Source organism: Oncorhynchus mykiss, unplaced genomic scaffold, assembly GCF_013265735.2.
Source record: "Oncorhynchus mykiss isolate Arlee unplaced genomic scaffold, USDA_OmykA_1.1 un_scaffold_234, whole genome shotgun sequence".
Classification (NCBI taxonomy): Eukaryota; Metazoa; Chordata; class Actinopteri; order Salmoniformes; family Salmonidae; genus Oncorhynchus; species Oncorhynchus mykiss.
Window position 1 is genome coordinate 357,169 of NW_023493700.1, and position 14,129 is coordinate 371,297.

The window sequence follows — 14,129 nt, forward strand, 5'->3', positions numbered from 1 at the left end:
GTAGATAAGGTGAAAGAAAAAATGCTTAGAAATAGGATGTTACGTGAACTTGAAAAGGCCGATGCTGATCCAGACTATGATGTTGAGAACTATTTGAAAATCCATGCAGAGCTAGGGTTTTATGAAAAAAAGAAATGTTTAGGTGCTATTGTTAGGAGTAAGGCACAGTATGCCTTGGAGGGAGAGAAATGTACTTCCTTTTTTCTGAGTCTTGAAAAACGAAAGCAATTTAAGAGTTATATTTTAGAATTGGAAAATGAAAAAGGTGTAAAGGTAAATGATTTTGTTGATATCGTAGATTCAGTTGAATCCTTTTACAGAAATCTTTATAAAAAGAATGATGTGGACAAAGTGTGTGTTGCAAAAGTGTTGGAGAAAATCAGTGCCAAAGTATCTCAGGCAGATAGAAGGATGTGTGATGAAGAGATTTCAATTATAGAAATCAAGGAAGCAATTGAGAACACTCAAGGAAATAAAAGTCCAGGTTTGGATGGTTTAACAAATGAATTCTATAAAGATTTTGTGGATACTTTGGCACCCATTTTATTGAAGGTTTTTCAGTATATGGAAGAGAATAAGGAAATCCCTGAGTCTATGTCAATTGGTATGTTAACCATCTTATTTAAAAATAGAGGCAGTAGGTTAAAGTTAGAAAATTATAGGCCTATTAGTCTTCTAAATTCAGATTATAAAATACTGACTCAAGTTTTAGCTAATAGGATGAAAAAGGTGATTGGACGTATTATTACATCAACACAAGCCTACTGAATACCTGGAAGAGATGTTGCAGATGTAATTTGTACAATTAGAGATGTTGTTAAGCAAATGAAAAATGAAGGTGGTATAGTTTTAAGTTTAGATTTTAAGAAAGCTTTTGATAAAGTGGAACATAGTTTTCTGCTACAGACTTTGGAGAGGTTTGGTTTTGGGCCAAAATTTGTATCTTGGATTAACTTGTTGTATAGTGGAGCAAAAAGTTGTGTTAAATGTAACGGAGTGTTAACAGATACTTTCCCTATAGAGAGGTAAGTAAGGCAGGGTTGTCCTTTGTCAGCTCTATTGTACAGTGTTTCTACGGAACCTTTAGCTGTTTTAATACTTGGAGACAAAGAGGTGAGGGGTGTTGGAATCCCAGGTGGTGGTGTCAGTGTTATACATCAGTACACTGATGACACTACTTTTACTGTGAAGGATGTAGGTAGCATTGAAAGCATTATGAAAATCATAGATATCTACTGTAAGGCATCGGGGGCTGAAGTTAATATAGAGAAGACGGAAATTATGTTTTTGGGGGATATCAATGCAAATAAGTGTGAGATTCCATTTAAGGTAGCTAAGGATTTTATGAAGGTGCTGGGAGTAAATATTGGTGTAAAGGAGAAAGAGGCAAGGGATATAACTTGGACGGGGATCCTCAATAAAATCAAGCTAACTTTGAATTTCTGTAAAAATAGAAAATTAAAGTTAAAAGGTAAAGTAATTGTAGTAAATGCTTTGGTATCATCTAAACTTGTGTATATTTTGGGAGTTCTAGACATGCCAGAGTGGGTTATAAATGAATTGAATAATGTGGTGTCTAATTTTATATGGGATGGTAAAGGTGTTAGAATTGCGCAGAAAACATTGATAGCGGACTATGATGATGGAGGTTTAAAACTTTTGACATTAAAAGGAAAGCTATTAGGATAAAAACAGTAAAGAAATATTTATATGACAGTTTAGATTATGGCTGGAAACATTTTTTCAAAGTCTATTTAGATGAGAGTGGTGGATGTGAAGATAATGGTTTGTTGATGGGTCTTAAAAGGAAAATGTGTGAAAAGGTACCAGATTTTTATAAAGAAGTGCTAAATGCATGGGCAGAGTTGTTGCCTAATGTGTATTATGAGTGTGGGCATATTGACCTAATTATGAATCATCCTGTTTTTCTAAATGAGAAAATTAAGTACGAAGAAAAGGTGTTATATAGTGAAGTATTCATGAGTGCAGGTCTTAGACAGATAAAAGATTACACATATGAGGTAATTCCAGGTTTTTTTCCTGAAGAAGCTATTTTTGACACCATCCATGAATGGGATGTAGAGGTGGGTAGGGGAACAGTGAAGAATATGTACGAGAAGATAAAAGAAAGTATACCAAACACATGGGTGGATTTAATAAATAGTGAAGTTGTTAGAGAAGATTTATTTGTCTTTCCTAATTTATTTATTGGTAACAGTAAGGAGAAGGCTCAGTTATCTAGTATCCCGGTGAAACAATTCTATAAAATAATGGTAGAGAAAAATGTGAAAAGGCCAGCTGCGGAGAAAGTTTGGAAAGGAATTTTTCCAACTTTGGACGTAAAAAAGACATGGAAAACTTTAAATGTAAAATATAATAGAATGGAATGTGAAAGTAACGATTTTAAAATAAGGCATAATCGTATATATACAAAGGTGGTGTTACATCAAATCAATAGGGAAATAAAAAGAGAATGTGATCTATGTGGTGAGTTACCGGAAAATGTAATACATTTGTTTGTGGAATGTTAAAAGTTAAAATATTTATTTTGTAAGGTAAAGGGAATGATACATAGAAACTGGAAGGGTGATATTTGTAAAAAATATGTGTGGAATGAATTGGTGTTATTTGGCGTGGCTGGTAAATGTGAGGGTGTTAATGTTGTTTTGTTGAATGTTGCTTTGAGTTTTGTGAGGTATGCTATTTTTTGTAGGAGGAATTGTGCTTTTTTTGAGGGGAAGAGGGTAAGGGTGTGGGATATTTTTGTAGTATTGTTTAAGAAGCATATAGATATGTTTCATTGTTATGGAAGGGAATGTTTTGATAAAGCTTTTGTGGAGGGGAGTGGGTTGATTTCAAGGGTGGATGGTGGAAGAATTACTTCCACCATCTTATAAATTGTGTACAGACTCCACAAGAAGGTTTTAGTTTGATTCATCAATACGCAGATGATACCACTATAACAGTTAGAGATGAGGGAAGTGTAAAAAGGGTGATGGAGTGTTTTAAAGTATATGGACAAGCATCAGGTGCAAAGGTTAACATGGAGAAGTCAGTTGTAATGTATATTGGGAAGATTAATGAGGGGAATTTTACTTTTAAGGTGGTAAAAGATTATTTTAAGGTGTTAGGAGTGTTTTTAGGGGTGAACGAAATAGAAGCTAGGGATTTGACATGGAGTGGTGTGATAAATAAAGTTAGGAAGGTAGTAAATATATGGAGGGGGAGGTCTTTGAAGTTAAAAGGGAAAGTCATTGTGATAAATTCCTTGTTGATGTCAATTTTTATTTATGTAATGAATGTTTTGGATATGCCAGAATGGGTTTTATCTGAAATGAATAAGATTTTAGTTGATTTTTTATGGGACGGGAAGGGGGTGAAAATTGCTTTTAAAACTTTGATTGCAGGTTATGAGGAGGGGGGTTTGAAGTTGGTAGATTTAAGTGTAAGGAAAACTGCAATTAGAGTTAAAATGGTACGGAAATATTTATTTGGTGAATTGGATTATGGGTGGAAAAGGTTTTTTAAAGATTATTTGCAAGAGGTAGGGAGGGTGGGGGACAATGGTTTATTGATGAGTATGAAGAAAGAAATGTTAGGAAATATACCGTTGTTTTATAGAGAAGTGTTTGAGGCTTGGGGGCAATTTTTACCAAATATTTATTATGAATGTACCATTTTAGAAGATATTTTATATCAACCGATATTTTTAAATCCAAAGATAAAGTGTAATAATATGACGTTGTTTTGTAAATATTTTATGAGGGCTGGGATGAGGCAGATAGGTGACATTGTACTGTATATGAGGTAATTCCTGGGTTCCTTCCGTTGCAGGCAATATATGATAATGTGGTTGAAATAGATGAAGAGATTAGTAAAACTACTGTGGAGAATATGTACAAGAAAATATTAGGATGTATTCCTGGGGAGTGGGTGATTTTAATAAATACAGAGGTGGCTAAAAGATCTAGAGGGTTTACCGTTTTTATATTATGAAAGTAATGGGGAGAAACATGATTTATCAGGTTTAAAAGTTAAAATGGTTTATAGTAAATGTATTTTAAAAGAGATAAAAGTTCCTGCGTCGGAAAAGGTGTGGTCTAGGGTGTTTGCAAATATGGATGTGAAATCAATATGGAAGAATGTAAATGTAAAATATAATTCTATAGAGTGTGAAGACAATGATTTTAAATTGAAACATAATAGGATTTTTACAAATGTGGTTTTGCATCAAATAAATAGGGATATTAAAAGAGAATGTGATATTTGTGGTACAGGGGTGGAACATTTTATGCACTTTTTTGTTGAATGTAGCAGGTTAAAAGATTTTCATGAGTTTTTAAAAGGGCTTTTAGTAAAACATTGGGGGGAGGAGATTTTTAATGGGGTGGAATGGAAGAGATTCTTTATTTTTGGTATTAATGGGAAAAGTAAAGTTTTGAATTTTAATTTGGTTAATTATGTTTTAAGTCATGCTAGATATGCTGTAAGACAAAGAAGGAATATGGGTCATTATGAAGGGAAATGTGTGAGTGTGGAAGGTCTTTTTAGGAGGACTTTAGAAAATACAGAGATAATATATAAATACGGTGGAGGAAATTTTGAAAAACTGTTTGTGTGGGGGAGTACTTTTATTGAAATAATGTCAAATGGGAAACTTGCATTTAATTATTAATTGGAATTAGTGAATGACTGTGTTTTAAATTGGTTTTCTTCTATTACTCTTCTGATGTTGTAAAAAGGGTGAATTGTTCATCCTCAATTATTACTGACTGAATGTTGCAAATATTGTGCGATTTTTCATAATATATATATTTTTTTAAAAGTACGCCTGATCTCGTCTGATCTCGGAAGCTAAGCAGGGTCAGGCCTGGTTAGTACTTGGATGGGAGACCGCCTGGGAATACCAGGTGCTGTAAGCTTTTTGTCACTGCCTTGTGGAATTTCAACTCTTTGTCCGTTTTTTCCCACAAGGCTGAAATATGTGCCCTCGCTTTGAAATAAGTAAGCAAGGTTAGTTTGTATTTCATCCAACAATCTGTGCTACAAATTATGGCTACAGTATATGCAATTTCTTCCACTTTTTGAGTGACACAAAGATGCTTATCTAAATGGTGAAAATGCAACAGCTGTTAATCAGGCTCACTTTGACTTTACATAGTGTACCAAGAGTTAGTTTCTCGCTTACGGCCACACCGGCCTGAGTACGCATTTCCTGATTGGAGAAGTGACGACAGGTGCGACAGGTCAAGGATGCCACAGAATTAAAAATAGTGAATTTCCGAAATAGCTCAGTTGGGAGAGCGTTAGACTGAAGATCTAAAGGTCCCTGGTTTGATCCTGGGTTTCGGCATTTGTATATGTTCTGGCTTCAAGGAAACTATCCACAGCTTTGTTTGTGGGCCTCAATTGTGTGTGCTACGCTGCTCCTCTGTAAGTAATATCTTGCTTTTTCATCTGACATTTTGACATCAGTGTTACATGAGAGTTTCTTGTCATTGTTACATGACAGTAGGTTGTCGTAAGACAAGGCTGCATGAAGTGTGAAGTGGGGCTTTCTTGGATCCACAAAAAAAAATGTTTTTGGGGATTGCGGGAATCGATCCCACGCATGCTAAGCAAACACAATACCAATTGATCAAATTCCCCAGCTGTTTGGAATTGCCACAAGGAGCAACCAAGAGTGTCCAGTCTTGTCAGGCTATGCTGGTGGTGGACTTGTTAGTTTGTGCTCCAGCACTTACAGAGGCTCGGTGCATCTCAACAATTGTGCTCTGTAGCCAGCGGCCGGTTAGCTCAGTTGGTTAGAGTGTGTGATACGCTGCTCCTCTGAAAGTAAGTAATGTCTATGATGGCTATGATGTACATTTTGAGTGTCAAAATTGTGAGTCACATGCATGTGAATTGTCAAGGGTGCCACAGAATTAAAATTAGCGAATTGCCGAAATAGCTCAGTTGGGAGAGCGTTAGACTGAAGATCTAAAGGTCCCTGGTTCGATCCCGGGTTTCGGCATTTGTATTTGTTCTTTCTTCATGCTCTGGCTTCAAGGAAACTATCCACAGCTTTGTTTGTGGGCCTCAATGGTGTGTGCTACTCTGCTCCTCTGAAAGTAAGTAATTTCTTGCTTTTTCATCTGACATTTTGACATCAGTGTTACAGGAAAGTTTCTTGTCATTGTTTACATGACAGTAGGTTGTCGTAAGACAAGGCTGCATGAAGTGTGAACTGGAGTTTTCTTGGATCCATGAAAGAATTTGCTTTTGGAGAATGCAGGCATCGATCCCACTACCTCACGCATGCAAAGCATTTGAGCTAATTCCCCAGCCGTTTGGAATTTCCGCAAGAAGCAACCTAGAGGGTCCAGTCTTGTCAGGCTATGCTGTTGGTGGACTTGTTTGTTTACGTGCCAGCACTTGCAGAGGCTCGGTGCATTGCCACAATTGAGCAAAATGGCAAATGGCTGGTTAGCTCAGTTGGTTAGAGTGTGGTGCTAATAATGCCAAGGTCATGGGTTCGATCCCCGTACTGGCTATGATGTACATTTTGAGTGTCAAAATTGTGAGTCACATGCATGTGAATTGTCAAGGGTGCCACAGAATTAAAATTAGTGAATTGCCGAAATAGCTCAGTTGGGAGAGCGTTAGACTGAAGATCTAAAGGTCCCTGGTTCGATCCCGGGTTTCGGCATTTGTTCTTTCTTCATGCTCTGGCTTCAAGGAAACTATCCACAGCTTTGTTTGTGGGCCTCAATGGTGTGTGCTACTCTGCTCCTCTGAAAGTAAGTAATTTCTTGCTTTTTCATCTGACATTTTGACATCAGTGTTACAGGAAAGTTTATTGTCATTGTTTACATGACAGTAGGTTGTCGTAAGACAAGGCTGCATGAAGTGTGAACTGGAGTTTTCTTGGATCCGTGAAAGAATTTGCTTTTGGAGAATGCAGGCATCGATCCCACTACCTCACGCATGCAAAGCATTTGAGCTAATTCCCCAGACGTTTGGAATTTCCGCAAGAAGCAACCTAGAGGGTCCAGTCTCGTCAGGCTATGCTGTTGGTGGACTTGTTTGTTTACGTTCCAGCACTTGCAGAGGCTCGGTGCATTGCCACAATTGAGCAAAATGGCAAATGGCTGGTTAGCTCAGTTGGTTAGAGTGTGGTGCTAATAACGCCAAGGTCATGGGTTCGATCCCCGTACTGGCTATGATGTACATTTTGAGTGTCAAAATTGTGAGTCACATGCATGTGAATTGTCAAGGGTGCCACAGAATTAAAATTAGTGAATTGCCGAAATAGCTCAGTTGGGAGAGCGTTAGACTGAAGATCTAAAGGTCCCTGGTTAGATCCCGGGTTTCGGCATTTGTATTTGTTCTTTCTTCATGCTCTGGCTTCAAGGAAACTATCCACAGCTTTGTTTGTGGGCCTCAATGGTGTGTGCTACTCTGCTCCTCTGAAAGTAAGTAATTTCTTGCTTTTTCATCTGACATTTTGACATCAGTGTTACAGGAAAGTTTATTGTCATTGTTTACATGACAGTAGGTTGTCGTAAGACAAGGCTGCATGAAGTGTGAACTGGAGTTTTCTTGGATCCATGAAAGAATTTGCTTTTGGAGAATGCAGGCATCGATCCCACTACCTCACGCATGCAAAGCATTTGAGCTAATTCCCCAGACGTTTGGAATTTCCGCAAGAAGCAACCTAGAGGGTCCAGTCTCGTCAGGCTATGCTGTTGGTGGACTTGTTTGTTTACGTGCCAGCACTTGCAGAGGCTCGGTGCATTGCCACAATTGAGCAAAATGGCAAATGGCCGGTTATCTCAGTTGGTTAGAGTGTGGTGCTAATAACGCCAAGGTCATGGGTTCGATCCCCGTACTGGCTATGATGTACATTTTGAGTGTCAAAATTGTGAGTCACATGCATGTGAATTGTCAAGGGTGCCACAGAATTAAAATTAGTGAATTGCCGAAATAGCTCAGTTGGGAGAGCGTTAGACTGAAGATCTAAAGGTCCCTGGTTAGATCCCGGGTTTCGGCATTTGTATTTGTTCTTTCTTCATGCTCTGGCTTCAAGGAAACTATCCACAGCTTTGTTTGTGGGCCTCAATGGTGTGTGCTACTCTGCTCCTCTGAAAGTAAGTAATTTCTTGCTTTTTCATCTGACATTTTGACATCAGTGTTACAGGAAAGTTTCTTGTCATTGTTTACATGACAGTAGGTTGTCGTAAGACAAGGCTGCATGAAGTGTGAACTGGAGTTTTCTTGGATCCATGAAAGAATTTGCTTTTGGAGAATGCAGGCATCGATCCCACTACCTCACGCATGCAAAGCATTTGAGCTAATTACCCAGCCGTTTGGAATTTCCGCAAGAAGCAACCTAGAGGGTCCAGTCTCGTCAGGCTATGCTGTTGGTGGACTTGTTTGTTTACGTGCCAGCACTTGCAGAGGCTCGGTGCATTGCCACAATTGAGCAAAATAGCAAATGGCTGGTTAGCTCAGTTGGTTAGAGTGTGGTGCTAATAATGCCAAGGTCATGGGTTCGATCCCCGTACTGGCTATGATGTACATTTTGAGTGTCAAAATTGTGAGTCGCATGCATGTGAATTGTCAAGGGTGCCACAGAATTAAAATTAGTGAATTGCCGAAATAGCTCAGTTGGGAGAGCGTTAGACTGAAGATCTAAAGTTCCCTGGTTCGATCCCGGGTTTCGGCATTTGTATTTGTTCTTTCTTCATGCTCTGGCTTCAAGGAAACTATCCACAGCTTTGTTTGTGGGCCTCAATGGTGTGTGCTACTCTGCTCCTCTGAAAGTAAGTAATTTCTTGCTTTTTCATCTGACATTTTGACATCAGTGTTACAGGAAAGTTTCTTGTCATTGTTTACATGACAGTAGGTTGTCGTAAGACAAGGCTGCATGAAGTGTGAACTGGAGTTTTCTTGGATCCATGAAAGAATTTGCTTTTGGAGAATGCAGGCATCGATCCCACTACCTCACGCATGCAAAGCATTTGAGCTAATTCCCCAGCCGTTTGGAATTTCCGCAAGAAGCAACCTTGAGGGTCCAGTCTTGTCAGGCTATGCTGTTGGTGGACTTGTTTGTTTACGTGCCAGCACTTGCAGAGGCTCGGTGCATTTCAACAATTGAGCAAAATAGCAAATGGCCGGTTAGCTCAGTTGGTTAGAGTGTGGTGCTAATAACGCCAAGGTCATGGGTTCGATCCCCGTACTGGCTATGATGTACATTTTGAGTGTCAAAATTGTGAGTCACATGCATGTGAATTGTCAAGGGTGCCACAGAATTAAAATTAGTGAAATGCCGAAATAGCTCAGTTGGGAGAGTGTTAGACTGAAGATCTAAAGGTCCCTGGTTCGATCCCTGGTTTCGGCATTTGTATTTGTTCTATCTTCATGCTCTGGCTTCAAGGAAACTATCCACAGCTTTGTTTGTGGGCCTCAATGGTTTGTGCTACGCTGCTCCTCTGAAAGTAAGTGATTTCTTGCTTTTTCATCTGACATTTTGACATCAGTGTTACAGGAAAGTTGCTTGTCATTGTTACATGACAGTAGGTTGTCGTAAGACAAGGCTGCATGAAGTGTGAACTGGAGCTTTCTTGGATCCACAACAAAAATTGTTTTTGGGGATTGCGGGAATCGATCCCACTAACTATAGCATGCTAAGCAAACACAATACCAATTGATCAAATTCCCCAGCTGTTTGGAATTGCCACAAGGAGCAACCAAGAGTGTCCAGTCTTGTCAGGCTATGCTGTTGGTGGACTTGTTAGTTTGTGCTCCAGCACTTGCAGAGGCTCGGTGCATCTCAACAATTGTGCTCTGTAGCCAGCGGCCGGTTAGCTCAGTTGGTTAGAGTGTGTGATACGCTGCTCCTCTGAAAGTAAGTAATGTCTTGCTTTTTCATCTGACATTTTGACATCAGTGTTACAGGAAAGTTTCTTGTCATTGTTTACATGACAGTAGGTTGTCGTAAGACAAGGCTGCATGAAGTGTGAACTGGAGTTTTCTTGGATCCATGAAAGAATTTGCTTTTGGAGAATGCAGGCATCGATCCCACTACCTCACGCATGCAAAGCATTTGAGCTAATTCCCCAGCCGTTTGGAATTTCCGCAAGAAGCAACCTTGAGGGTCCAGTCTTGTCAGGCTATGCTGTTGGTGGACTTGTTTGTTTACGTGCCAGCACTTGCAGAGGCTCGGTGCATTTCAACAATTGAGCAAAATAGCAAATGGCCGGTTAGCTCAGTTGGTTAGAGTGTGGTGCTAATAACGCCAAGGTCATGGGTTCGATCCCCGTACTGGCTATGATGTACATTTTGAGTGTCAAAATTGTGAGTCACATGCATGTGAATTGTCAAGGGTGCCACAGAATTAAAATTAGTGAAATGCCGAAATAGCTCAGTTGGGAGAGTGTTAGACTGAAGATCTAAAGGTCCCTGGTTCGATCCCTGGTTTCGGCATTTGTATTTGTTCTATCTTCATGCTCTGGCTTCAAGGAAACTATCCACAGCTTTGTTTGTGGGCCTCAATGGTTTGTGCTACGCTGCTCCTCTGAAAGTAAGTGATTTCTTGCTTTTTCATCTGACATTTTGACATCAGTGTTACAGGAAAGTTGCTTGTCATTGTTACATGACAGTAGGTTGTCGTAAGACAAGGCTGCATGAAGTGTGAACTGGAGCTTTCTTGGATCCACAACAAAAATTGTTTTTGGGGATTGCGGGAATCGATCCCACTAACTATAGCATGCTAAGCAAACACAATACCAATTGATCAAATTCCCCAGCTGTTTGGAATTGCCACAAGGAGCAACCAAGAGTGTCCAGTCTTGTCAGGCTATGCTGTTGGTGGACTTGTTAGTTTGTGCTCCAGCACTTGCAGAGGCTCGGTGCATCTCAACAATTGTGCTCTGTAGCCAGCGGCCGGTTAGCTCAGTTGGTTAGAGTGTGTGATACGCTGCTCCTCTGAAAGTAAGTAATGTCTTTCTTTTTCATCTGACATTGTGACATCAGTGTTACATGAGAGTTGCTTGTCATTGTTACATGACAGTTTCTTGTCATTGTTTACATGACAGTAGGTTGTCGTAAGACAAGGCTGCATGAAGTGTGAACTGGAGTTTTCTTGGATCCATGAAAGAATTTGCTTTTGGAGAATTCAGGCATCGATCCCACTACCTCACGCATGCAAAGCATTTGAGCTAATTCCCCAGCCGTTTGGAATTTCCGCAAGAAGCAACCTAGAGGGTCCAGTCTTGTCAGGCTATGCTGTTGGTGGACTTGTTTGTTTACGTGCCAGCACTTGCAGAGGCTCGGTGCATTTCAACAATTGAGCAAAATAGCAAATGGCCGGTTAGCTCAGTTGGTTAGAGTGTGGTGCTAATAATGCCAAGGTCATGGGTTCGATCCCCGTACTGGCTATGATGTACATTTTGAGTGTCAAAATTGTGAGTCACATGCATGTGAATTGTCAAGGGTGCCACAGAATTAAAATTAGTGAATTGCCGAAATAGCTCAGTTGGGAGAGCGTTAGACTGAAGATCTAAAGTTCCCTGGTTCGATCCCGGGTTTCGTCATTTGTATTTGTTCTTTCTTCATGCTCTGGCTTCAAGGAAACTATCCACAGCTTTGTTTGTGGGCCTCAATGGTGTGTGCTACTCTGCTCCTCTGAAAGTAAGTAATTTCTTGCTTTTTCATCTGACATTTTGACATCAGTGTTACAGGAAAGTTTCTTGTCATTGTTTACATGACAGTAGGTTGTCGTAAGACAAGGCTGCATGAAGTGTGAACTGGAGTTTTCTTGGATCCATGAAAGAATTTGCTTTTGGAGAATGCAGGCATCGATCCCACTACCTCACGCATGCAAAGCATTTGAGCTAATTCCCCAGCCGTTTGGAATTTCCGCAAGAAGCAACCTAGAGGGTCCAGTCTTGTCAGGCTATGCTGTTGGTGGACTTGTTTGTTTACGTGCCAGGACTTGCAGAGGCTCGGTGCATTTCAACAATTGAGCAAAATAGCAAATGGCCGGTTAGCTCAGTTTTGTTGTGGATCCAAGAAAGCTCCAGTTCACACTTCATGCAGCCAAGGTCATGGGTTCGATCCCCGTACTGGCTATGATGTACATTTAGAGTGTCAAAATTGTGAGTCACATGCATGTGAATTGTCAAGGGTGCCACAGAATTAAAATTAGTGAAATGCCGAAATAGCTCAGTTGGGAGAGCGTTAGACTGAAGATCTAAAGGTCCCTGGTTCTATCCCTGGTTTCGGCATTTGTATTTGCTCTTTCTTCATGCTCTGGCTTCAAGGAAACTATCCACAGCTTTGTTTGTGGGCCTCAATGGTGTGTGCTACTCTGCTCCTCTGAAAGTAAGTAATTTCTTGCTTTTTCATCTGACATTTTGACATCAGTGTTACAGGAAAGTTGCTTGTCAATGTTACATGACAGTAGGTTGTCGTAAGACAAGGCTGCATGAAGTGTGAACTGGAGCTTTCTTGGATCCACAACAAAAATTGTTTTTGGGGATTGCGGGAATTGATCCCACTAACTATAGCATGCTAAGCAAACACAATACCAATTGATCAAATTCCCCAGCTGTTTGGAATTGCCACAAGGAGCAACCAAGAGTGTCCAGTCTTGTCAGGCTATGCTGTTGGTGGACTTGTTAGTTTGTGCTCCAGCACTTGCAGAGGCTCGGTGCATCTCAACAATTGTGCTCTGTAGCCAGCGGCCGGTTAGCTCAGTTGGTTAGAGTGTGTGATACGCTGCTCCTCTGAAAGTAAGTAATGTCTTTCTTTTTCATCTGACATTGTGACATCAGTGTTACATGAGAGTTGCTTGTCATTGTTACATGACAGTTTCTTGTCATTGTTTACATGACAGTAGGTTGTCGTAAGACAAGGCTGCATGAAGTGTGAACTGGAGTTTTCTTGGATCCATGAAAGAATTTGCTTTTGGAGAATGCAGGCATCGATCCCACTACCTCACGCATGCAAAGCATTTGAGCTAATTCCCCAGCCGTTTGGAATTTCCGCAAGAAGCAACCTAGAGGGTCCAGTCTTGTCAGGCTATGCTGTTGGTGGACTTGTTTGTTTACGTGCCAGCACTTGCAGAGGCTCGGTGCATTTCAACAATTGAGCAAAATAGCAAATGGCCGGTTAGCTCAGTTGGTTAGAGTGTGGTGCTAATAACGCCAAGGTCATGGGTTCGATCCCCGTACTGGCTATGATGTACATTTTGAGTGTCAAAATTGTGAGTCACATGCATGTGAATTGTCAAGGGTGCCACAGAATTAAAATTAGTGAATTGCCGAAATAGCTCAGTTGGGAGAGCGTTAGACTGAAGATCTAAAGGTCCCTGGTTAGATCCCGGGTTTCGGCATTTGTATTTGTTCTTTCTTCATGCTCTGGCTTCAAGGAAACTATCCACAGCTTTGTTTGTGGGCCTCAATGGTGTGTGCTACTCTGCTCCTCTGAAAGTAAGTAATTTCTTGCTTTTTCATCTGACATTTTGACATCAGTGTTACAGGAAAGTTTCTTGTCATTGTTTACATGACAGTAGGTTGTCGTAAGACAAGGCTGCATGAAGTGTGAACTGGAGTTTTCTTGGATCCATGAAAGAATTTGCTTTTGGAGAATGCAGGCATCGATCCCACTACCTCACGCATGCAAAGCATTTGAGCTAATTCCCCAGCCGTTTGGAATTTCCGCAAGAAGCAACCTAGAGGTTCCAGTCTTGTCAGGCTATGCTGTTGGTGGACTTGTTTGTTTACGTGCCAGCACTTGCAGAGGCTCGGTGCATTTCAACAATTGAGCAAAATAGCAAATGGCCGGTTAGCTCAGTTGGTTAGAGTGTGGTGCTAATAACGCCAAGGTCATGGGTTCGATCCCCGTACTGGCTATGATGTACATTTTGAGTGTCAAAATTGTGAGTCACATGCATGTGAATTGTCAAGGGTGCCACAGAATTAAAATTAGTGAATTGCCGAAATAGCTCAGTTGGGAGAGCGTTAGACTGAAGATCTAAAGTTCCCTGGTTCGATCCCTGGTTTCGGCATTTGTATTTGTTCTTTCTTCATGCTCTGGCTTCAAGGAAACTATCCACATCTTTGTTTGTGGGCCTCAATGGTGTG

The 14,129-nt window shown here is 40.4% G+C and overlaps 17 non-coding genes and 1 pseudogene across 17 annotated transcripts; all 18 read left to right on the forward strand.

Annotated features, from left to right (window-relative positions):
* The first annotated feature begins 4,801 nt into the window (after positions 1 to 4,801).
* Positions 4,802 to 4,922, forward strand: LOC118948256 (annotated as a pseudogene).
* A 1,018-nt stretch (positions 4,923 to 5,940) lies between these two features.
* On the forward strand, positions 5,941 to 6,013 carry trnaf-gaa. Its single transcript has one exon. It is a non-coding gene; the product is annotated as a tRNA-Phe (tRNA).
* A 446-nt stretch (positions 6,014 to 6,459) lies between these two features.
* On the forward strand, positions 6,460 to 6,533 carry trnai-aau. Its single transcript has one exon. It is a non-coding gene; the product is annotated as a tRNA-Ile (tRNA).
* Positions 6,534 to 6,615: 82 nt separating this feature from the next.
* trnaf-gaa lies at positions 6,616 to 6,688 on the forward strand. The gene has a single exon. It is a non-coding gene; the product is annotated as a tRNA-Phe (tRNA).
* Positions 6,689 to 7,128: 440 nt separating this feature from the next.
* Positions 7,129 to 7,202, forward strand: trnai-aau. Its single transcript has one exon. It is a non-coding gene; the product is annotated as a tRNA-Ile (tRNA).
* An 82-nt stretch (positions 7,203 to 7,284) lies between these two features.
* trnaf-gaa lies at positions 7,285 to 7,357 on the forward strand. Its single transcript has one exon. It is a non-coding gene; the product is annotated as a tRNA-Phe (tRNA).
* Positions 7,358 to 7,959: 602 nt separating this feature from the next.
* On the forward strand, positions 7,960 to 8,032 carry trnaf-gaa. Its single transcript has one exon. It is a non-coding gene; the product is annotated as a tRNA-Phe (tRNA).
* A 446-nt stretch (positions 8,033 to 8,478) lies between these two features.
* trnai-aau lies at positions 8,479 to 8,552 on the forward strand. The gene has a single exon. It is a non-coding gene; the product is annotated as a tRNA-Ile (tRNA).
* Positions 8,553 to 8,634: 82 nt separating this feature from the next.
* Positions 8,635 to 8,707, forward strand: trnaf-gaa. The gene has a single exon. It is a non-coding gene; the product is annotated as a tRNA-Phe (tRNA).
* A 446-nt stretch (positions 8,708 to 9,153) lies between these two features.
* On the forward strand, positions 9,154 to 9,227 carry trnai-aau. Its single transcript has one exon. It is a non-coding gene; the product is annotated as a tRNA-Ile (tRNA).
* Positions 9,228 to 9,309: 82 nt separating this feature from the next.
* Positions 9,310 to 9,382, forward strand: trnaf-gaa. Its single transcript has one exon. It is a non-coding gene; the product is annotated as a tRNA-Phe (tRNA).
* Positions 9,383 to 10,238: 856 nt separating this feature from the next.
* On the forward strand, positions 10,239 to 10,312 carry trnai-aau. Its single transcript has one exon. It is a non-coding gene; the product is annotated as a tRNA-Ile (tRNA).
* Positions 10,313 to 10,394: 82 nt separating this feature from the next.
* trnaf-gaa lies at positions 10,395 to 10,467 on the forward strand. The gene has a single exon. It is a non-coding gene; the product is annotated as a tRNA-Phe (tRNA).
* An 880-nt stretch (positions 10,468 to 11,347) lies between these two features.
* Positions 11,348 to 11,421, forward strand: trnai-aau. The gene has a single exon. It is a non-coding gene; the product is annotated as a tRNA-Ile (tRNA).
* Positions 11,422 to 13,149: 1,728 nt separating this feature from the next.
* trnai-aau lies at positions 13,150 to 13,223 on the forward strand. The gene has a single exon. It is a non-coding gene; the product is annotated as a tRNA-Ile (tRNA).
* Positions 13,224 to 13,305: 82 nt separating this feature from the next.
* On the forward strand, positions 13,306 to 13,378 carry trnaf-gaa. The gene has a single exon. It is a non-coding gene; the product is annotated as a tRNA-Phe (tRNA).
* Positions 13,379 to 13,824: 446 nt separating this feature from the next.
* trnai-aau lies at positions 13,825 to 13,898 on the forward strand. The gene has a single exon. It is a non-coding gene; the product is annotated as a tRNA-Ile (tRNA).
* Positions 13,899 to 13,980: 82 nt separating this feature from the next.
* trnaf-gaa lies at positions 13,981 to 14,053 on the forward strand. Its single transcript has one exon. It is a non-coding gene; the product is annotated as a tRNA-Phe (tRNA).
* The last annotated feature ends 76 nt before the right edge of the window (positions 14,054 to 14,129 follow it).